This window comes from Vicugna pacos, chromosome 31, assembly GCF_048564905.1.
Source record: "Vicugna pacos chromosome 31, VicPac4, whole genome shotgun sequence".
In the NCBI taxonomy this organism is placed as follows: domain Eukaryota; kingdom Metazoa; phylum Chordata; class Mammalia; order Artiodactyla; family Camelidae; genus Vicugna; species Vicugna pacos.
In genome coordinates, this window is record NC_133017.1 from 4,599,041 (window position 1) to 4,623,980 (window position 24,940).

Sequence of the window (24,940 nt, forward strand, 5' to 3'; positions counted from 1 at the left end):
GTCACTTCTTGTAAGTGGAGCCGTCTATTGTGACTGACTTCTTTCACACTGAGTAGCGTTTTCAATGTTTGTCCAGGTTGTGGCCTGGGTCAGTGCTCTATGCTTCGCTATTGCTGAATAATATTCCACTGTATGGCTGGGCCCCACTGTTTACCCATTCATCACGTGATAGACATTTGGGTTGTTACTGCTTTTTGGCTGTGATGAGTAGTGTTGCCGTTAACATTCCTTTAGGAATTTTTATGTGGACATTTGTTTTCAATTCTCTTACGTGTGTGCCCAGACAGCAGAATTCTGGTTCATTCAGAAACCAAATGTTCAACTCTCTGAGGACCTGCCAGGCTGTTTTCCAAAGTGGCCACGCTGTGTTACGTCCTCACCAGCAAGGGCTGCGCGTTCCGCTTCCTCTGTGTCCTCATTAGTGCTTGTAATTCTTTTTTTTATTATAACCTATTGTAGGGAGTGTGAAGCGGTTTCTCCTAGTGGTTTTGACTTCATTTCCTTTACAGCTAATGATATTGAATATCATTTCATTGTACTTATTGGACATTTGTATATTTTCCTTGAAAAATACCTTTTCAGATCCTTTATTCACCTTTGAATTGAGTTGTCTTTTTAGTGTTGAGATGTAGGAGTTTTTTTTTTTTTCTTACATTTGGAGATACAAATTCCTAATCAGATAAATGATTTGAAAAAATTTTCTCCTGTGTGTTGTTTTTTCACTTTCTGGATGGTGCCCTTTGAAGCAAAGTTCTAAATTTTGATGAACTCCAATTTATCTCTGTTTTCTTTGTTCCTTGTGCTTTTGGGGTATTATTTAAAATCTGAATTATTTTATTTAAACTTGTATATCTAAAATGACTTAATTCGTAGGACCATTCTAGGAGATGGGTGTGGTTGTTCTCCCCAGTCTATGGATAGAAGACTGAGACGCAGAAAATTTCACTGAATTATCAGTGTCACAGCTACCCAGTGCTGTGGGATTTCAGACCCTCATGTTTGTCCCCAGCAACTGTGCTCTTCACCACCATGCTCCACTACTGCCTGGAATCGTTAATGAAAACGTCTTTCCTTTTTTGATTTCTTGTTAGTTTGTTTTCTCATTGGGGACCTCATCTCCTCATTTTCCTTTCGGAAACCAGTGTAGGTTTATTTTAGGTCTCATGTAGGCAGAAGCATTGCTATCAGTTAACTTCTTTATTATTCACTCTCCAGTGATGATTGTTGCTAGTTGATCTAATCAAGTCATGCTTAAGTCTTTCCTGCTCATGACACTAAAAACAGTCATGACTTACAGAATGCTCAAAGAAGGAAGTATTTGATTGATTTTATTTTGCTACCCAATCAAACCAATCAAATAAAAACCCCGGTGTTGACACAGATCATAAGCCCTCCAGAATAGGGTCACTGTCTTCCTTGTGTTTCATTGGTTCGGTCACAGTGTCTGGATAGTGCCTTTCAGTCCAGCAATTTTGTGAGGATACGGTGCTCGTGAATCATTGTAAGGACAGAATTTTGACAATAGACTGTGTTGTTTATTTTAAGGGAATATATAATATAGAAATACTGCTCAGATCTATTTTAAAATTAAGCTTGGAATTTTGAGAAGAATTCAAAGAACCATACAAAGAACTTTTTCACTAATTTTAGATCTATCTTAGACACTTTGTGGTTATATAGCAGAGTAACTTATCAAGTAGATTTGACAAGAGGAGTGTAGTATTGATTATTTGTTTTAGTTGAAATATTCCAACTGGGATAAATTTATCAGTGCCTATAAATGAACAAATATGTTTGTATTTCTATGCAACATGAGAGCAGGCTTCATATGTTTCTATATAATATATATGATTGTGTGTTTTAATCTGTCTGACTGTTTTTATAGTTTTTAAGCAATGTTGTAACTTTAGAATTCTCCTAAGAAATTCACTCCCCTAATACTGCAGTTTGTACTGTGTATCCTGTCTTATGCATGGGATTCCACTGTCCCCTCAGTGAGGAAGTTCCTCTCCTATTGAGTTAGTAGCAGAGTTAAAGGAGCTGTGATTTCTAGGCCTTTGCTCTCCATGTGTTTGCAGTTGGCTGCCAATTAGGATTTTGCCTTTCTTGAGATTTCATTGTTCAATTAGAATTTTTGAAAATAACTATTAGTATGTTTCACCGGTCTCCCTAGAAACTTGATGTGTTTGTGCTTTTCAGTTTTCAAATTATGAAAATTGTATATGCACACTAGTTTTTAAGTAGTCCTTTTTCACTAGATATTTATTTACCTCTTTAAAGTTAAAATAATTTTTTTCCCAATGAATGAATTGTTGTGCATGTTTTAAAATATATCTTACTTTTTATTTTTCTTATTCTAACAGGTATATTCATGGTACAGAATTTAGAAAATAAGGATAAACACAGTAATAACTTAAAAATGGCCTATAATCTCACCTGGAGATACAGTTGTAAGGTTTGAAATTGAGAATTACAAGTCCTCTCAAGTTGTTCTTGTTTTTCAAGTAAGTTTTGGTTACTGAGACCCTCGAATTCCCATATGAATTGTAGCAGCAGCTAGTCAGTTACTGCAGAGGAGCCCGCTGGGATTGTGGTCGAGATCACGTTGAGTATACGGATCGTTCTGGGGAGCACTGCCATTCCAAGAGCGCTGTCATCTGATCCAGGAATGTGCGTGGTGTGTCTGTGCAGGTATTTAGGTCTTCTTTAATTTTGTTTCAAAAATTCGTAGAGTTTACATAGTATTATTTTACTTTATTTTTTTGCCTTTATACTGAGTACAAGTGTGCAAGGTACCAGGATCAGAATTGTATTATTGCCCCGCCACTTGCTGCCACCATGGATGCTGCGGTCTTTCTTTGCCCTCTGTAAAATCTTGCACAAAATAGGACGTCAGTAACTCTCTCTTGAATGAATGATTATATGATTGATGGATGATGCTTGAGAGTCCTTGTGATAATGTCTTTTTCCCAAAATTTCCCCTCTTCTTATCTATGCCCTTTCTCTTCCTTTCCTCCAGCCTGGGTTTCAGCCTGCCTGTGGCATTGATTTTCCCTACCTGTGGACTCTTCCTTTCACTAGTTCACGATAATGTTACATGTGGGCTGTGGAAATATTTTAGATGTCAAGAAAGAGCAAATACATTGCATGCTAGTATTTTTAGAATTTGGTATTCTTTTATCGAATGAAATTAAATAAACCTGACCCCTGAGCCCTCCCCTGAGCTCTTTTTGCCTTCCTACAGGTGATACTGCTCTGGTTGCTGCATGTGCCTTTCCCCAGCCTTCGTTTTCGAGTTGAGTAAGTCACCATCACTGGAGCCCTCTCTTTAAAATGAAGAGAATATTTGCTCCTTCTCCAAGGTTGGGGACTTGGATGAGATGAGGTAACAGATAAAGAATGGAGCCCAAACTCATTCTGACACGTGCTCTTTCCATTCTTTCTCCAGGGGAAAAGAGTACAGTTCAAAAATATAAAGATTGTGAGCTAATGAGATAGACAAAACAACCGAACGTTTATTACATATCCTTTCATGCCAGAAACAAATGTATTATACACACAAAAAGGACATAAAGTACGGTAGTACTGTGGTTACAAATGTGGGCCCGAGTTCTAGTCCTGCTCTGAATTGACCAGTCCTGTGAGATGGAGAACTGGTAGGTCGGCTTAGCCTCTCACGGACTTGTTTTCTCTCCTGCAGAGAGGGGCTCGCTAGGCGTCCCCCCCCCCGTAGAGGTGCTGTGGGGGATAAATAAGCGCGTTGGCAGCCTGAGCACACATGCTCGTTCCTCGTAAGTGCAGGATAGCATAGCTTTTCTGGTGACGGCTTTGTGACCGCCCCGTGTTGACTCTCTGCTCCAAAGGGATGCCTTGTGGTTTGGAGATGGGATTCTCATTTCTGTGAATACCCAATAATTGTGTTATTGGGCCCTGCTGATTTTAATCCATTCATTATAAAGTACATATTGTAGATATATTTTTGAACCATGCATGCTATTTTTCTTTTATTATTTATAATTCTACCCTCTCATCTCTTGGTGTGACTTTTCATGGAATCCAGCAAACAGTCCTAAGCTACCTGCCTCTTCACAATTCTCCGTGGTGGTTTCCTTCCTTGACTAGAAGAGGGTTTTGCATAGGAAATTTTCTTTGTTCCCTTATTCTTTCTTCTTTCTGTTGACCTTTCCTTCAGTCCATTTACCTACCCACTGATTCTTCTGACTTGCTCCAAAACGCATTTCAGGCAGCTTACAGAAAAACAGATACCAAAATAAACAGGTGAGAAAATGGGGCCAAGTTCAGACAGTGAGGCTAGAAGGCGAGCCTGTGTGAGGGTTGCAGGCATGAGACACTCGCCTCTGCCCTGTGACTTATAAGATCGACAGCAGCAGTGTGCCTCAGGCTCCCAGCAGACACAGGGAAACAGGGTTTGTGGGAGATGCTCACTGGCTGTGAAATTAATAAGTGGCTGAGGAGAAGCCCAGCCTTTCCATCTACTAAGGCTTAGGAGAATATTTTGAGTGTGTTCCAATACCAGAGTATTGTATCTTTTCTTCTGTGAGAGTTCTATGTATAGTTGGTTACATTCTATACCTGGAAATTTCTCCAAAACTGCTTCCCACGTGAGTCCCATGGCTCAGGAATGGGGTGGTTCTGCTCATTGACGGGTGTTGGCCAGAAGCAGAAAATGACAGCCTCCAAGGAGCCTGGGATTTGTCAGTTATGTTTTGTCAGTGCTGTAGATTTCAGAAAATGCTTTCACCGTTTCTCTCCATCTGAGGAGGCAGCGTGCTCTCTTACCAGCATCAGGAGCTCAGGGCCACGGGATGATGGGGGATGCCTGCACTGCCGTCAAGACAGCTGAGCTAGTCACTGCAGGCGCGGTGGTTTTACATAGTACATTTCATGTTCTTTAATGGGTTTCAACAGATAGTTAATTAACTGAGTTAATTAACATTTAATAAATATGATGCTTTGTTGAAAAGACAGTTATAGGCAGAATATATGTTGTGAACACTTTAAAAACGGTTTCATTACTGAAATTTCAGTAGGGAAGATTCTTTATCTTATTTAAGCCTCTCTTTTAAAGTAACAAAGAAACAAGACAGGAAAAGCAGAGGATGATTTCTGTTCTTCCTCTCGGCTTGCAGGTGCCCTCACCTCCAGTGGCATCCATCCAGATGCCAGCACTGACACTGGCCATGCTCAGAACTGCCTCAGCCCTGAAGACACATCTGACAACTAGAAGGGGGCCACGCCCTGTTACAGCATGTGCTCTCACTTTGTGGGTCCTTATGTAACTGCGTGGTGTTATTCAGGATCGCCCGTCCTACATTGTGTGACGCTGCTGTGGTGTCTCCTAGTTATTTGTTTCCGTAAGTACTCGTGCATGTTTATCAATGTGTTTTACTAGACATCTAAAAATGCTTTTTTCAGATGAAAAATAATGTGTATTTAATATAACAGTCTGAAAAAAGGGGCAAAAGTGTCTATCCTGGTCCCACTACTCAGAGATAATAATTAACAGTTTAACATCTATTTTCTGTTCTTTTCATCAATGTGTATTACCTCTGTCATAAATACCAGCGAGCTCTCTATGCCTGATTACTATGTGGAGACCTCCATTTTCCATTCGGCTTATTACACGTTTTTCTACAATATTCTATCTCCCCTGGCATGATTTTTAATGACCACTATAGCATTCTGTCTTGTGGAGGCATCGTCCATTTTACTTCGGACTTAAATAAGCTTTTAAATTCCAAGTATACTTAACTGATATACTGAAAAGAGAACTGTGGTTGTACCGAAAAGCCCCTACATCCCTTCCCCTTTTTTCCTGAGAGTAAAAACTGCTGACAATGTGGAGTATATATTTCATGACCTTTATGCCTATGTCATATATATATACACATACATACAGACACGTATATGAGAAATCTATGTATATGTGTGTGTATATATACTTTATTGAAAAATAAAGCCATACTATATTTTTTCTGAAGCTCGGTTTATTCACTCAGGTGTATATCATAAACGTCCTCCCACTCCAGACTCACCTGGTCCTTTCAGATAGAGGGGTCTCCTGATGTACAGGTTTGGTCTCTTCTGCAAGGACAACTTTGTTGGGAGAGTGCTGTGGACAAGGCCTTGGGCCATGCCGAAACGCCGGCCCCTTAGTGCCCACAGCTCGCCTTTATTTGCCACATCATTTTCTTGATGGTGGACACTTAAGGTTTCTCCAATTTCCACTGTCAGAAAGTATGTTTGACTGGCATCATTCTCGTACAAACATTCCTGTGATATTGTATGAGTATTCGTTTAGTTAAGGATTCTGAAAATTTAGTCCCTGGATGTGACAATTACATACATCACAGGCTCCTTTCAAGTGACTCTAGAAATTCTTCTCCAGTGGGGAATGAAAAGATGTAAAATAACTTATGTAACCAATTCTCTATTGCTGGATATGATTTCACTTCAGCTTTTCTTCCCACCATTGTATACAGTGCTGTGTAAATGCTCTGATGAGTACATCTTTTTGAACTGATTTTTTTCTAAACGAAACGATTCCTAAAAGTGGATTTGAGTCTGTGTGTACACACGTTTTTCAGAGTTTACATATCCATTGACATGTCATCCTCCAAAAAGATCTCACACAGTTTTTTCTCCCACAGATGGACACTAGCTAGAATATGTTTGAAAAATGTTTAGCAATATGGTGAGCCAAAGTGCTTTTTCATTGATTTAGTTTGCATTGATGACCAGTGAAGTTTTGAGCATTTTTCACTCATTAGCCTTCTGACTTTTAAAAAGTGAATGATCCCTTTTGTCCTTTGCAAACATTTAAGTGAGGGAGCTTCTGGTTGCTTTGTGACAGCTCTTTGTATGTTATCAACATTAACCACTTGTCTTCATCAACATGTATCACAGAGCTTTTTCTTGTCATTTCTTGCCTTTCATTTTGTTCAGTAGGTTTATTTCTGTTGTGGCCCAAAATAATCTTAAGCTAGTAAATGTCTTCTTTTTGGTTTTATCCTTGATATTATTCTTAGAAATACTTTCTAATATTTACATCAATATCTGTAATTTTTCTAGTGGTCATTATGACTGGAATAGAATTTGCTTTTTCCAGGTGATTCTCTGATTGTCCCGGGACAATTATTGAATTCATACTTTGCTCTTTGATTTGAAATCCCACCTGTAAAAAATACTTATGCATACTACAGTCTCTTTTTGAGCTCATGGTTTATTTCTGTCAATCTTACTTTCTTACTCCAGTTTTATATCTCACATATTGTAAAAATTTATTTAATATCTGACAGTGTGATTTTTTTTGATTCTTTCTTCCATCCCTAAATTTCTTGGCTAGTATTATGACTTTATTATTCCTGAAGAATTCTAAAATACTTTTTTCAAGTTAAAAAAAAAGGATAAGGGTTATCATAGGATATTTTAGTAAGTTTTGAATTATCTTTAGGAGAACGTACATCTTTACAAAACTGCTTTCCTCCATAAACTATGTTGATGTCTCTAAATTCACACATCTTTCTTTACCCCGCAGTACAGTCCTGTACTTTCTCCATGTACAACATGGGCATTGTTTTTGCGTGTATTCCAGATTATTGTTGATGTTTTTGTTTATTTTGTAAGTGAGAATTTTTTGCTATTATATTTTGTAACTGTTAAAACTGACACATAGGAAGACAGAATCGGTTTGTAAATACTCACTTTGTAACTTGTACTTTAAAATTGCAAATATTAAGTAATTGTTACAGAATCTTTTCTGTTTTTAAAAATTTGTTTCCAAGATTCTCAAAATGGTCATAGCTAAGTAGTATAGGTGGGGAAACAGATGGAGCGAGGTAGTGGGGCTCATGTACAAACTGTGAGCAGTTTTATGGCTGCCTTTTCTCTGGAAAAGCCACGGAAGATCCCAGGTCAGACCAGGGGTGGTTTTGTATGCACTTGAAAGCCAGCTTTCCTGCATGTATGGTGAAGCCTGGTGGGCGAGGCTGGTAGATGATCAAGGTCGAATGGAAGTTATTGGCTGCAAAATGTGCTGTGTCTGAGAACTGGAGACCATCGCCATGGGAAATGCTTGGTGCCGGGAACAATGCAGGGGAGCTGGGGAGCCTGTGTGTTAAGGATTTTCGAGCCCTGGGAGTGGGAAGTTCAGACTCTGCATTCAGATCTGAGTATGAATTCATCCTCTTTAGTTTACTGGTCCTCTGACTTTTGTCAAGTTATATACCCTCTTTCAATTCCTGTTTTCTTGTCTCTCAAAATAGGAGAATTACAGCCTGCTGCTAGAGTGTTTGATCAGGGTAAATAATGTGTGTCTATAAGATGCCACGTACAGTCACAATCTCAGTGAGAAATGGGCTGTCGCCTCTTCTTCTTCAAGTTAGTGCTTGACAAGACATGGGGGAAAGCCAGTCCCTAATTTGTGTGTGATGCAAGTAGGAACAAAATTAACGTCTTGCCTTTCCCTAGCAATATTCTTACTCCTTTGCTTCATTTACCTCTTTCCTTTTTTCCTTTCCCCGTTCCCCTCCTCCACCAAAAGAGAATGAGACTCTCAGAACACTAGATTCAAATTACTTTAAATGTTGGCTCATCCCCATGAAATGACAGTGACATTAAAAAAACCTGTACACATCCCAGACTTGATTGTATTTGATTTACACACACACACACACACACACACACACAATCAGGCTACATCCCACTTGCAGAGGGAGAAGGACTACTTTTTCTGAGTTTTCATTCACTGAGCGTGACGACAAAGTCTCTTACGCAGACATTCACCAGGCTTCGTGCATGGTGTTTCTAATTGGATTTCTGCTTTGTGGCCATAGATATAGTCTCCTAATAGAAGAGAGAAAGTGGAGACATAGAGATTCTGGTGAGATATTGGTGTCATCATATTTGAGTTAGAAAGGACTTAAGAGAGCATGGAGTCGTAACTATTTATGGGTGAGTATCCATGATGGTGTAACTTTGACAAGAACTTGGGTCTTCTGCCATTGTGTCCACGCGGTTGAAGAGGCAACTGGGCAGGGGATGGCAGGGTTCCTTCTTGCTTGAGTTCCAGGGTCATGCTACTTTTTATTGCTCAGCTGCCTTTAGTTTATGTGCATGAGACCTCTCATGGGAAGGTCACTCTGTCCTGATAGAATGAGTTTCTTATCAACAAAAAGCTCTGGACCCACTCATATTTCCCAGAGTTTTCTGCTGACCTGCTGACACTTTAAATAAATGAGACGTAAGAAACTACTAAATATAAAATCCTTATTGTTATCATTTGCCCTCGAGTTCCATAGGAATGAGGTCTTAGGCTGTATAAAGCTAGATCTGAACAAAGATAGGGTGATAGGCTGTGCTGCTGGACCTCTCCAGTCGAAGGGTTTTCCACCCTAGTTTTTAGAATCAGGCAGATGAGCTCAAATCTTGCCTTTACCAGTTATTATCTTTGTGACGTGGGGGAGAAACTGTTCTTTTTTGTGTCCAATTTTCTTTATCTGTAAATAAGTTCTGTATGTATTTTAAGGTTTCTCGTTTAGAATTGAATGAGCTAATTCCCTCATTTATACCTGAAATAGTGATCGTGTGGTTCTATGCTGGTGATTTGGTAGTTCATTACTAAGGGACTCGGCAGTGAGAATGGGCGTGGGGGACCCCTGGATAATAGAGCTTATATTCCAGAATATGCTTGTAAAAGACTGGATGTGCAGTGTATTTTTAGTAAATATCCACTCATTTCCTAATCTGCATTGATTGTGTATATATCTTTATACTAATATAAGAACAATTTTTATTGTAATTTAAATCTTATTAGTATTTAAATATGTAGCTATAAAAATATGTGAAATAAAATGATTTGTCTTTTATTTTCTTTTCAATAAGCAACAAAATAAAATAGAAAAAATAGTTTTGAAGGAGAAGAAATAATTTTATTTCCGTGGAATCAATTCCGTATAATAGGTTTTTTGGTCGTGTTGTTAAACAGCATGTAAAATTGATAGGGTGTGACATACTGGAAATGAGGAAACAATGGAGACATACTTCCTCCAATGCAGTCATTTTGTTACCAAGTCCAAACTCGTTCTGCTTGCTGCATGACAGGCCAATAAATCGGGAGTTAAGATGTTGGAGTTAGGAATAGTGACTTTATTTGAAAAGCTGGCAGACCCAGAAAATGGCATACTGATATCCAGGAGAACTCTCTTCCCCAAGTCAGAATTCAGTCTCATTTTATAGTAAAAAGCGGCGGGGTTGTGGTCGGTTGTTGCAAACTTCTTGCTGTACGAATTGTTTGTCCTTGAAATCCTTTGTTCTTGCAGCTGTTCATGTGGGTCAAATCATGGTGTCCCCGTAAAACCTCTAAAAAAAAAAAAAGGTTATTCTCTGTTTTGCAACTTGCCATCTCTACGTAAGTGTAGAAGAGCTAACATCCTTAAAGATCTGAGCCCGGAGAATAGGCTCTCCTGGATATTTCAGGCTAAAGGCAACTATCTTTTACAAAAGGTTCAGAGATAGCAAGTCTGAGACTAGAAAACAGGGTACAGGTCTAAAGCCAAACGAACATATCTAACATGGAGTCAAATTTGTTCTTTTGTATTACAACTTCTTTTTCCACTTCATAAATAATTTTAGTAAGAAACATGAGCAATTTTTTTGTTTTTGCTTCTTAATTACGGATATGTGGGCCAACTACAGTTTTGTGAGCAGGGATGCTGTGCGTGCCTTGGGGTCACAGCAAACTCTTCTTGGGGATGGCCGACCCTGCAACATGTCTGATGCCCCTTGAGTGTTGGTGAGGGTCCCCCTAGCCAGGGGCTCTCTGCAGGTACCAGCATACGGGCATTGCCCTCTGGAGACCTCTTTTTCAGCTGCAGGAAATTTATTCAGATACTGTGATGGAAAAATCACTCCAGCTGGGGATAATCAGGGAAAAAAGGAAGAGGAAAAGGGCTGGGAGTAGAGTAGATGAGAAGGACAGAAGATCAGGGAGTCTGGGGGCCTGGGAGCGGGGCCTCGGGAGAGAGAGGAGCAGAGGTGGGGAGGGGCCCGGCTCCGGAACCAGCTCCTACACCTGTCCCCGCACCCAAACCACACAGCTATTAATTGGGCCCAAGACTCTCTCCCGGTCTGGATGTCACCCTGGGCAGAACCTTGAGGATCGAAGGTAAGGGGTGAGAGGCACTCATCTAGGGGGTCACTGAGGACTTTGGTCAAGTCCACAGTGCCTTTTCTAGTCATGTGCCTTCACCGGTTCTTTATCTCAGCATCTGAGAAGCAGGAACAAGGAACTCATGGAGAGATCTAGGAAGACATCTGACTGTGTTAAGAGACGACAGTCACAGCGACACGGGGAGTGAAGACACTTGCAGCAAAGTAAAATAACTTCACAAATATTGAATCACAGCTGCAGGTGTGAGAGAGCCTAAGCCTGTCTCAGAGTGCAGGGGACAAGAGGAAAGGAATGGTAAAATTAACACTGACAATTGAAATTTGTTTAATAGCCTGCTACTGTTAATTGTATCACTTGAATGTATGCAGGTGTATTTCAATGAGCATTTATATGTTCACACAACCACACCAGCCCCTGTTGCTCCCATCGGAGATGGGATTTCTCAAACACAGTGCCCCTCCTGCTTGGGTGGGCCAGGCTGCGGGTCCTCGCCTGGTGCCAGGCTGCTACAGGGCACTGAGACCCCGAGGCACGGCCTGGGAGACATGACAGGAACATCTCTGCTGTTGAATGGGGGCCTCCTTTTCCCCCTGCAGTGCAAGAATGCCGGTGAGTCAGTTAGAAGCATGCATCCAAGCCATCCTACCATGTCATCACCATCTTGAAGCGGTGACAGAATCTTTTGAATTTCTCCAGAATGTGGTTTACAATCACCTTCGTCAAGTGAGTGTGTGTCCCTTTACAAGTAGAGGAATTACTGCCGTTTCCCTGGAAAATACTCACCACTAGTCCATCTGATTTTTCTGTGCTAGGATTCAGTATGGCATGCTAAAAATTCTTCAGTCAGATCTTGAAACCCTGATGAAGAGGATTATTTATTTCATGTCTTTATATGATAGAATTTTACTTTCAAAATTCAGAGTTTTCGGTTCTTGGAGGAATTTTTTCGGGGGTTGGAGAAACAACATTTTTCTTACCATGTTTGTGACCTGTTGCTATATGCCTCTCACCTGTCTTCCGTCACTTGTGAGGCTGTTCCATTTGTGACCCTGTCCGGGATGTTCATGTTATAAAACATAAAGTTTGTAAAAGTACAGTCCCTTTACTTGGAAGATATTCCACAAATACTACCTAAATCTGGGTGTGGTTTTAAGAAGACAGAATCATTAGAACATGTCCTTGCAGGTTGCTAGTGCAAAATCCTCAAATCAATAGTCTAGCTCAACATCTAAAATCTTTCTAATCTACCTTGGATTTGTATGGATAAGTGAAGCAGTTTGCTAAGAACTCAAAACCAGGTTTAGAATACAGGCAGGTGTAGCTCAGCAGGTCCTCCCAAGCTGATGCTCTGCCAGAGGGTGGGTCCGAGGGAAGAGGGTGTGTCCTGCCCTCCCTGAGCTGACAGTTTCATAGCAAAGACCTTCACCAGGTAAAGAAATTGGAGTTTCTTCTAAGAAGAGTGGGTATGGAAAGACACCAAAAAGCGCGGGAGTGACACAATCACATTTGTCTCAAGTAGGGGAGAGTGGCTGTGGGGCCACTTGGGAGACTCGTGAGTCCAGGTGGGCAGTGTTGGTGGCTTCCACTTGAGCGGTAGGATAGTGGGTAAAAGCGAACAGATTGAAGGCATGTTTAGATGGTAAAAAGAAAGATTTAAAACTGTCTGTGAAGGTAGGATGGAGTAAGGCCCAGGTTTCTGGGTGGATTAATGAGGTAAATGATGGTCCTGCTGTGCTCTGAGGAGGGAAAACTGCAGAGGGATTTCTGGGGGAAAACTGATGAGTTCAGCTGTGGGTGAATTGAAAGGTTGTTAGATGTGTGCTCTGGGAGCTCTGGTGAGAGCCAGTAGTGAGTAGGGGGAGGGGAGAGAGACCTTCAAATCATTTTGTCTTGTGAACATACAAATAAGGATGAGTAATGACACACTTAACATTTCTATATTTTGGATTAAAACCCAGTAACATTTTGCTATATTGACTGCAGAGGTTCTTAATTATTTTTTAATAGAAATAAAATAAATAGAAACAAAATAGTGGATTTAATGAACATCTTAGAGTTGATGTGTGTCCTTATATTTATTTTGATACCTCATCTGTTTATAACCATAATCTTCAAAAAGTTACCTTGCTTATCATAAGGGTTAAACAGAGGGAAGTGACACACACTGTTGGGGGTTGAAGCTGATCTTCTTGGGCAAATTATGTAGCCTCTCTGTGCCTTAGTTGCATCTTCTGTGACTGCCCCAGGCCCCCTCATCACAGCTGATTTCCTAGACTAGATGTTGGGAGGGAGGCTGCTGAAGGGAGTAAGAATAGGTAACTGCTAGGGATACTGAAGAGAGAGACAAAAACAGATTAAAGCCGATAAACTGAGTACAAATACCCTCAAAAAAGAAAAAATCCTGCAGTGCTTTGAGCCACTTACCGTTAGGGAAACAAAATCACGTGGACGCAAATCTCTTGAGCATGTGAATATTGTGGGTGGGAGGATGTCATTAGAAAAGTGTTGAGAAAAGGACTTTTGGTTTCCCTCGATGTTTCCAGTAAGGATGGGGAGCAGAAGCGAAAACCCCCGGTTCACAGTAGAAGGTGCTGTTTTTTGCAAAACTGACCAAAGTTTGGAGACCAGTCATCAGCGGTGCTGGCAAATGAAGAGGCTTCTGATTGGGTGGGGCACTTGCTGTGACTTCTAGGTGACCTGCTGGCTGGGGGCTGTGAGGCGGGCAGTAGGTTTGCAGTGTGACCTGGGCATAATCCCTGGGTCTGTGGCTGCTGGTCTGACTAGCAGACCTGGGCACTCGCAGTCCTAATGGGGCAGCTCGGGATGTGGCCTGGGAAACCTGCCCTGCTGTGGGCGAGAAGAGGGCTTCCCTGAGGGGGTGTCCCTGCAGAGAGTGGAAACGTCCCCCTGCAGGGGAGGAAGAGCCTCTGAGCAGGGGACCGGATGCACAGGCAAGACCAGCCTGAGCACAGAGGTTTTGGGAAGCCGGAAGTCATACAGTGGCCAGAGCAGCCTTCTTCCTGCCAGACTGGAGGGAAAAGGTGCCGAAAAGTCAGGCTAGGATCAGACACTGTGGTGGGTTATGAGTGACAGGGAAGGACTGGTCAGGCAGGCAGGAGATAAATCTGTGGGCCTCCCAGCTGGGGCATCACACCAGAGGGAGGAGCAGAGTTATAGACTTTGCCACTTATTAGCTGTGTGACTTTGAGCAATATCACCGTCACCCCACATCTCTATATATATATCTTCATCTGTAAAGTGATAGAGTGACAAGCTCATGTCATCAGAAGGCTTAGTTTAGCTCTGATCCTTTTGTCTAGTCCCGTCAGTGCTGCCCTGCAAGGTTCTGCTGCGGCTGCTCTTACCCTGAGATGGGAGGGCGTAGAGGGACATTATAGCACCTGAGGGCAGGGGGGGTGCTTTAAAAATGGACATGTAACCGCCTGCAGCTGCAGACCTGCAGTCAGTTTTGTTGACGGTCGTGGAGAGGACATTGGAGGCCTTAGCATCGTCTTAAGACTTGTTTTCCCTTGGGGACCTGATTTGACTTTGCAGATTAATGTTGAAGATTTGGGCTTCTGGCAAGGCTGTTTTCTGAAATGAGTATATACGTAACATAGTATAAAATAAAATGTTTTTATTTAATGTGTGGGACTTTGCAGCTGTTGGAGCAATTCTGTTGGCCTGGTCTCCACGGAGGACACTAGGGGTCAGCAGAGCGTGCAGGAGGCAGGCAGCCCGCCGTGCTGCTGCGGGGGGTTCTTCCCAGCAGGGCGCTCTGTTGAGTTGACTCTTCTCTGAGTTTGGTTGCCAACTGAGCAGACAGCAAATTAATGACTTCTGGTGAGATTGTACAATGACAGGAAGAAAGAGGAAACCGTAGTTTTTCTGGACTAGAACACGCGTTTGGTTCTTGATTCAGTGCGTTCAATTACAGAATTGCTGAGTTGTGTCTATTCTGGCAGTTCATTGAAATAATCTTTCAGACTAAAATTTAATAGTTATGTTTTATTTGGCGGGAGGGCTCGAGCCTGGAAAGCAGCCCCTCAGATCACTCTGGGGGAATGCTCCAAGAGGTATGGAAGGAGCTAGGATAAATAGTAGCTTTACAACAAAGACCAGGTACTTCGAACAATAAAAGATTGCTTCTTATCTAAAGAAAGCCAGATATCTCAAGTTCAAGTATTTAGTGCTTTTCTATGTATGGGATGAAGCAAACATATGGGTCATTGAATTCATTTCTTTGGCAAGTACCTAGCTGTCTAGGGACATTATCCTGTCCTTCCTTATTCTGAGTCCACTCAAAGGGCACCACTGTGAGTTGTTGAGAGGCTGGGCTGCAGGCGTGTCCTCGCTGCGGGTTGACAGCAGCCGCTGATGACTTGGTTTCAGCATTCTTTGTTTACAGACATTGTTGTAGTACTTTCATTCACATTGTAGTATTTTCATTCACAGTGCTCCCCCTTTTTCCTAAATTCGACCAATATTTTGAGAGACATTTCATGACGAATTTTGTCCCACGGTGCTAGGATGGCTCATTCCTACTACAGGTGAAGAATTTTCTGAGCTGCCATTCAAGGTGTTAGGTTTTTTATCAGGCCCTGTTGATACTAAAAGTTCTCTGGATCGCCTGTCTTACTAGTCTCTTCTGATCCAGGAAATGTTTACCCTTCATTGCTAATTCCCATACCCAGAATCACACTATTACTGTTATTTTATGCAGGGTTATAAATTTTATCCATCTCTTCAAGATGTTTAGCCATCATCAATCTTGTAGGCCTAGTTACACATTGGGAAATGTAAGAGACAACAGTTTTATAAAATAGACAGGATATAAGTAATACAGCTAGTAACGTTAATGAAGTCACGAGTAAGAATTTAATAGTCTAGAAGCTATATTTTTGGGTTAAAATTTTGCTTGTATTTCTGATTGAGTTTGAGTGCTCTTATGAGAAATTTCATATTTATGGTCAGGGTCAGAGCAGGTATTAATTGGCCAGATGAGGCCTCTCACCTTGTAAGATCAACAGTTGCCTAAACATAACTATAATTTCTTTTAAAATAACGTTTCTGAGGGCTATCTAGTTGGAGCGCTGGAGTAAGGAAACCCACCAAGGTAACACAGAAGTACTATACATAGGTAATTTACCATAAACTTAACAATTGGAGTAGTTCATAAACAAACTTAGGAGAAATTGTCAAAGTAATTGTTATACAAACTTGGTCTGGTGTCTTGGGTCAGCTTTCTACCTCAGATCTCATCTCCTACTGATCCTGGCCTGGTAGCTTTTTCTCCATTTGGGCATTGTTTTAAGGTGAGCAGTGCTCTATAGGCCAGTGCACTGCAGGGGCTGTTTCTGATAGGAAATGAATCCGAAAGTCCGTTTCCTTCAGCATTGGTGTGTATGGTCTAGTTAAGAGTACCTGAAAAAGTGTCCTTCCGTTCAGGTTGGAGACAGTTCTTTAAGTCATGCCTGTTCCAGTGTGTATAATCCCCTGGCTGCAGGTCATGGGGCATTGGAACTTAACCCAAGGATAGATTACTGAGCTTCAGAAACAAACCTAGTGTATCCTTTTCATAATTCAATTAAACTGTACAGCAATGTGACATAACAGCAAGGAATGATTTGGGAAGTGTCTTAGTAAATATAGACCTCGATTAACAGAACTAGAATTTAATATTCACTAAAATAAAGTCTTTTTCTCTCTCTAAAGTTACACTCATTTTTCTCAAATACAGCTAAATCAAGATTAATTTCTTTACATGTAAAGTCTGATTATTTGATCATATAGGGTTTTTAAAATTGGCTGTGTTGGAAGTTTTAATACGGTGTCTCAGGGTAGAATGTTAATAAGATTTGCTAAGGCCAGGAAAGCCACGTCAAGTGCTTGTCATGGATTTCTGCCTTACAGATTTAGGTAAATTCTTTTCTCTTTAAAATCCTTAAAATAACTTGAGATTCCTATATCTGTTAGGAGATGATCTTCCTCATTTGTCTCATAGAGCCACTGGGGACCTAAGAGTTTTTAGTCTCTTGAGCGATCATATAGAGAGAAAAGATAACTGTTTCAAGTCTGCTTACATAGGTATAATTTATCAAATTTCTGTGATTCATAACTAGCCTAAGAGGAAGAGTTTCTTTATGAATGGGAAACAGGTTAAAACCAGTAGTATTTCAAACAAAATCAAAAACTGTAACCATATTCATCAGTTTACTCAGTCCTACAAAACTAATCCTTTTAATCATAGTTTTCATTGCATATTAAAAATTTCTTACCCTGTTTAGTTCAGTGCTATAGTTTGAAATTTATTAGAAATCAGTAAATCTCCATGAAGAGCAAGCATTTTCAAAATCATGAGAAGAAAACAATTAGCTGTCTATATATGACAAAAGATTTAAAAGCATGGTTAAACACCGTTACACAATAATCTATAAAGAAACCTCGTCACTATACCCAGAAATATCACTTTTAACATTTCAGATATACCTGAATTTTAGGGAGTCCATATAATTTCTACAGTATTTATATTAATAATATTTTCTCATTCAATATAACCTTAGAAGATTTATGATTCATTTGACAATACCATGATATTTAACATGGCAAATGAAACTTACTAGTTCAAAATCTCTCCTTGGGATGTTTCAGGGGCCCTCTGTAGCATCCCAAACTTAACTGGAGATTAAAAGAACTTTAATTAGAAATTGATACTTGGGGATCTTTTTAAAGATTTCAGAACACTTGGTCAGATAAACATATAGATCACTGTAAAGTAGTACTTATTCATTAACAAGAAAATACGTCAAAGGTAAAGGCAGAACAGATCAGCTAAGTGGTATAAGAAGTTTTACAATCTGTTACTGAAGGAGGATTAACATTTTAAGAAAAATTTTTCCTCTTAACAGAGAGAAATCCAAATCTATTCTTGTACCAGCTTACTTCTAAGATTCATTTACTTGCCCAATTTGATTCTAAACTTAGCCAATTCTGACCACGTACAAAACTCTTTCCTCAGGTTTCCTCTTCCACAAGCCTTCCACAGATTTCTATACTCATATTAGTGTGTCCCTTATTTTCTCTTCCATTCAGAAATAACCAGCTTCAGGAGAAATTCACTATGTTTCATTAACAAAATATAATTCCATTGTTATGTCTTCCTTTACACATTTATATTACTTTGGTAGGAAACTGAGATCATTCCCTTACTAATAGAGACTATTTCAGGGTGGCACCAACCATTTATTAATATTTCTAAACACCTTTAGTTTCACTGTAAGAGGAAGTTAAATGTTAAGTAATTCATCTTTCAATTTTATTTTATCTGAAAATGGCATAGCTATTTAATAAAATCCTATCATTTAACTTAATTTAGCACAAATCTAGAATTTAAAGATACCAAACATTTACAGATTATCTTAAGCATACATTTTAATGATATATTTTAAAAATTTACCCAAAACTCTCATCTCATTTGCATTTAATTTCCTTAAAATTTTACCACACCCCATTACTGTTATTTTTTTTTTTTGACAAATCTGCAACAGATACAACAGGATCTTATTTGACTTTCATTTAACCTAGGTACAGTAAAGTTATTATACTTAATATTGATGACTTTAAAGATGTCTATATTAATTAGAACATACTTAAACTAAACAATATTAAATATTACCTTAATATTGAATATTTTCCATTTCCCGTGATGCTGAAAGTGAATTTGTTCAGTTTTTATTTTAAAAATACTTAATTTTTAAGCTCTTATTTTTACATCAATTAAGCAGAGCTCTTTGACTTTGATTTTTCTTTTTTAGCAGTAGAAATATCTCACATCTATAATGTGTACACAGGCTTATAAACAGACAAAAGCAAGAGATCTCATAGCTTAACTATTAAACTTACTTATAAGATAGGTGTAATAATAGTTGGAGTAAGCTGAATTTGCTGGCTCAAATCACTAAGGCTTACTATTTATGAAATAGACAGTTAAGATTGCTTCACAAAGTCTGAAGGACCCGTCAGAGTTCTGAGTTCTCAAATGCCAAAAGTTTCTTGGCCTTAAGTTTTATTTTGTTGAGCTAATTAGGCTCAATCCTAGGTCACTGTTTGTTGTATTTATATTTCTGATCTGCAAGACAAAGACACACGCGTCCAGGTCCCCAGAGAACTGCTGTCACCCATACCCAATTTTATCTCCTTAATTGGCATTTTAGTATCAGTGAGAAGAGCAGTAAACGAAGAATTCCATGTTTTAAAACTTTAAGGTTTACTTTATCATGTCTTCCAAAGCTTGCATAAGGCATTTAGTAAGGTCTCTTTTCCTTGAGTTATAAGTTAAACCCAGGTAAAAACATTTATTATATTTTTTATTAGCCACTGAATATTAGATTTCAGTTTTACGTTATATTGAATGGTTCATGTAACTCTACTGGTTTCCTTTACTTTGTTCAATTAATATTTTCTGAGGGACAGGTATGTGCCCAGCCTTATAATACCAAGAAGGGGAGGCATATTTCCATTGAAATATATCTATCCCACAACATAATTAAGCAAAAGTTTTATATAAAGACCGTTTAAATATACCAATTTTACAAAATTTATCTCAATTTTATTAAATCTTATACCTTTAATTTTTATATTTATTAGGTTTAATCAATAATTCTTATTTCTGGAAGGAGTGCCAGAAGCCTTTTTTTTTTTTTTTTTGTGCATTGTATCTAATTTTATAGAACAGTCTCTAGGATGCCCAAGTTTCAGCCAAAGAGCTTAGGCCCTTCTCAATTTTTAATTTGATTAATTGGTCTGTTGTCCCAATCATTGTTCAAGTATTTCAGTCTATATATACATATATTTTAAACTGTGGTAAATAAAACGGACTTGTTTGAACTTTAATGTTGGGGGGCAGTAGGTGATCTCTTTGTCCCTTTTTTTTTTAGCTTTAAATAGTGTAGTATCAAAACTTTGTATCTAAATCCAAAAATATGCAATTTATTTACCTCATTCAAAGTAACCATATAAAAATATTTATCCATTTGGGATAAGCCCTGTTCTTTTTGTTTTCAAAATTTTTACGATCCTTTTTCCAGTTATTCAAACTAATTAACATTAATTATTCTAAGTTTTTATTAGCATCTCTAGAACCATTTATCGGAAAGGAAAAACATAAATGTAGCTTTTCAAACCAGGTTTATTTTTTTAACTAAGTTCTTAGGTTAACCATTAGATATAATTTTCTACCTTTAAACTTGATTTAATAGGTACCAATAAAACAGCTGTTTATAATGATATCTCTTAAAACTTTCACAAATTGAAAAGTTTTTCCAAATTAAAGGATCATCATATGGCCATCAATTTATATATATATATTATATATAAATATTTTTATATATATATATATTTTTCTATATATATAGAATATATATATGTAGTGATTGTTTTAAAATCAGTTGAAGAGGCCCTTCCACATGAGAGTGGGGTGTTGCCTAAATAAATTTCAAAGGTTTACTCTCCAAAAGCTAAAGGCCTTTGTGGTCCAGGCTGATGCAACAAAGTTTAAGATGGTAAAATATCTGAATATTGGTACAAAGAATTGCTTAGAATCCAATTTATTTGCGTGGCCACCATATGTACAATATACTTCTACGTTTTGTATGGCAGAGTCCAAGGTTTCCTTTAAAAAAAAAGTACACATATATACACATACATACACACACTTAAAACACCCAGAGAAAGATACAACATTTACATTTCAAGGACACAGGAAGAGAAATCCAAGTTCCCCCTAAAGGGGATTTTGTTTTTATAAGTTCAGAATTGCGAAAAATGTTTTTATCGGGCCTGGTTAGGTACATTCAGAGTGAGTTTTTATTTTTTCTAATTCCCAATTAATGTTGTAAGTTTTGTACGTATATAAACCTGGCTGGGGTAACAGTTGGAGGCTGGCAATCTGTCATTTCTTTTAATTACATTTCTGTTCTTCTTTTTTTTTTTTTTTTGAATGTTCTATTCCCCATTGTAAGGTCGGGTTCTCAGAATAAATTTGCTAGTAAGATTTCCCACAGGGACAACTCTAATGGCATGAAGTCTTTGCATATACCACTCCTGCAAGGTTCCCTGTCACCCGAGAAAGCTGTTACCAGCCAGGAGGAGGGCCTCATTTTTGGAGTTGAAATGTTCCTCATAAGAGTTTTACTTTTATCCTGAAAAATTCAATGGATGTAACCAAATTGAGGAAAACATTAGACCAGGCTCTTACCTGACCACTCAGTCCTGAACCCAGTGTCTTTCAACTTGGACCCACTCGGGATGTCTCCACTTGGTGAGTATTTTCCTCATATGTTTCCAAAACCCCACTTCGGACGTCTCCTCAAGGTGGGTTTTTCCCGTTATTGTACAACCAGGGCCCACCCAGTATGTCTCCACTGGGTGGGTAATTCACCCCAGTTTCTTTCAACTGGAGGGCCATGTACCTGGATACACCGCCAGATGAAACTCAGGATCATCAGCCAGTATATGAGATCTGAGAAACAGGAGAGACTCACCCAAATTCATCTGGACTCCCCGAGGAGGCTGATGGGCACAAAGGGCCACTGCTGGTACCAAGGCTTCAGTTACTCAGAGAGTCCAGGTGGAGAGAAGTCTGCCGTGGGTCCCTTCATGGTGTCCAAAACGTTGACTGAAATACATGTGCAGCCTAAAAGTTAAGAGTTATGTTTTATTTGGTGGGAGGACTCGAGACGGGATGACAGCCTATCAGATCTCTCTGAGGGACTACTCCAAATGGGTTGCGGAGGAGCTAGTATATATAGGGGCTTTACAACAAAGACCAGGTTGTTGGAACAATAAAAGATTGCTTGTTATCTAAAGAAAGCCAGGTATCTCAAGTTCAGGACTTTAGTGCTTTTCTATGTATGGGAGGAAGCAAATATTTTGGACTCACTGAATTCATACTTTAGACGAGCACCTAGCTATCTAGGGCAAGTATCCTGTCCTTTCTTATTCTGAGTCTGCCCAGAGGGCACCATTGTGAGTGGCTGAGAGGCTGGGCTGCAGGCCTGTCCTCGTTGGGGGTGGTGGCAGCCGCTAATGAGTTGGTTTCAGCATTCTTTGTTTACTGACATGGTTGCAGTATTTTCATTCACATTGTGGTATTTTCGTTCACAGGCTGATTATGGATAATCTGCAAACTTGGAAAGCAACCGAGATGAAATTACTGCAGGTACCTTCTACTTTAGTAAGCCCTGTGCATACATAAACATGGAGGAAGCATACAAAAGGATTTAGTGGTGTAGGGAAGGGTTTCTGCACATTACAGGAGAACGCAATGCAGAATTCCTTAAGTCCACCTTTCTTTTCTGTAGTGGTTTCTGAGAACAGTTTATGGTAATTAACCAACATTGAGAAACGTTGGCATACATTGCATTTAAGAGCTGGCCGGCTGCAAGCTTGTGTATTGGACAGGTGGAATTCATAGGCAAGTGGTCAGGTGGATGGGAAAGAGATGGAGCCAAGGCCTGGGCCCAGATTCCGGTTTAAATCGCCATTTCACCAACTTAGGGCCTTGGACTAGAATGTAACCTCTCTTAACCTGTTGGTGAATATGTGAAATGGGCGTGATAATATTCGTTTCTTCCTGGGATTGTTGTAAATTCTAAAGAGTATTATAGCACACATGAAGCACTTAACAAACTGGCACTTAGCAGTGTTTACTGTGTGCGGCTGCCACGCTTGGCGTGTGTCAGAGCCGAAAGGCAGCATTTGTCTTTTGAGGACGCACTGGCAGCCCCTTGGCTAGGTTGTGAATTTGGTGATTTCCTTTAATCCTTGAAACTCTACGTGCCATGGGCAGTTATTTTCATGGACTGATGAGGAATCTCAGGGTAAAAACACTGTACTATTTGTCCAAAGTCAGACCATAATTTTGGGTGCAGGGGCCTCAGTTCAGCATGGGTCCCTGGGCCTTCTGCCCTCTCCGTTCAGCACCAGAGCCAGATGTGGGTTCAGCTGTCTCCCAGCCCAGAATATCCGGCAGGTCGCAAGAAACACCTTGCCCTGCGCTGTTTGAGCAAAAACTCCGAAGGAGAGGCAGTTACAAAAGGGATAAACATAAAAACAGATGACAGCAAACTGTGATCAGCTCTTAGAAGGGAAGGAACAGGCCTCGCCGTGCAGAGCTGGGAGTTTTCCTGTCTGGGCTGCTCTGGGGGCGTTCATTTCAGCTAAACAAGTTCTGCTGCTGCACCAAGGCAGGAAGGCAGGGGGCGTGTGGCCAGGTAGACAGGGCCACGTTGATCGTACTCATTCCCCATTAAGCGGCAGCTTTCACGGGCACTTACCTAGTAAACATCGGCCATAATCTTCACGCACTTTGCTTGGTAGTTTTATTGACCCCAGCTTTGAAAGGAGGTCGTTGAAGCTGGGGAGTTTGCTGCATGCCCGTGATTTCCTTGGAAATACCCCACTGGTCTTTCCACCTAGACTGGTGTGGCTGTCATATCCCAGCCATGTGAATGGCATTGTGTAGCTTCTCCGAAGCGGCCCAAATGACTGACATTGATATTCTTAATTCGTAGGAAATGGTATGTGACAATAAGAGAAAAAGATAGTAAGAAATTGTTTTGAAAGCTAGAAAAAAATCCAATTCTTCCCCAGCTGGGGGAGCGTACCCTGTGTCCCTCACCCCACTCACTTCCTGGCATCTCCTCCCTGCCAACTCCGCGTTCAGAAACCACTCTGAGCGTTTGAAGAACATTTTGCCTCATGACACTGTTGACAACGACCTGCGACCTCTCTGTTCCTGGTTAACTCTCTCTTCAAAGCCATTTTAATTTTATGCAGGCTCCTCTGCTCAGATGTAAGACTAGCCTCTTTAAACTTCTTCATGCAGCTCCTTAATGAAGATCTTGGGAAGGAAACCCAGCCAAAACCTGGGAGGTATTTACAAAGTGACTGCAACCTCAGTACTTTGTGAAAGTCAAATCAGAGGAGTGGGTGACTCAGGAAAGGCTTTTTTAAGGTAGAAAGGGGAAAGTGAAAGGACACAGGGTGTGTGAGAATGAAGCATCTCGGGTCCAGCTAGCAAGGCACCTGCGTTCAGGATGGTGTTTGGAGAGTGCAGAATTCTCACAAAGAAAGAAGTGGTGGGATGGGAGGGAGGACAGTTGGGTACTTTATGGGGAGGGAAAAAGTGGGTTGAACATTTCCTGGTTGAACAAAAGGATTGTGACATGATATGCTTGTATTTTGGAGAGAAGGGTTTTGTGAGGACAGGCCTAGGAGAACGCTCTCTGGCTGGGGTGTCATCACAACAAACACAGAGAACCGGGCCGACCCCCAAGTCCCCTGCTGGGGGAGAGGCTGCCCGCCAATTGGAGCCCTGTTGGCTGCTTCTGTCCCTTAGCTGGGGCCTGAGAGCTCCCTTCACAACCCAGTCCTTTTGATACAAGAAAAAAAAGTAGGGCATGAGAAGGGCTGTGTCCCAGGCTTTGATTGAGCCCCCGGGATGTGCCCAACCAGATTTTGTTCCTTGGCTTCATGCAGTTAAGTATTCAAGAGCAAGCCAGTGTTGAGTAAAGGTAGATTTATTCAGAGAGATACATTGAAATGCAAGAGAAACGTCACGACATGTGGGGGTTTGATGCTCAGATTAAAAGTGTGTACACACTCCACAGACTGAGTGTGGGCCTTCTCCGAAGAGGGAGAGAGATGGGTGCCCGCGAGGTGGCGCTGTGTTGCTCATTTTCTTGGGCT

The 24,940-nt window shown here is 40.3% G+C and overlaps 1 long non-coding RNA gene across 1 annotated transcript; it reads left to right on the forward strand.

Annotated features, from left to right (window-relative positions):
• The first annotated feature begins 2,422 nt into the window (after positions 1–2,422).
• LOC140690734 (uncharacterized) lies at positions 2,423–5,349 on the forward strand. The gene is made up of 3 exons (XR_012066012.1): positions 2,423–2,691; positions 3,245–3,300; positions 5,151–5,349. It is a non-coding gene; the product is annotated as an uncharacterized lncRNA (long non-coding RNA).
• The last annotated feature ends 19,591 nt before the right edge of the window (positions 5,350–24,940 follow it).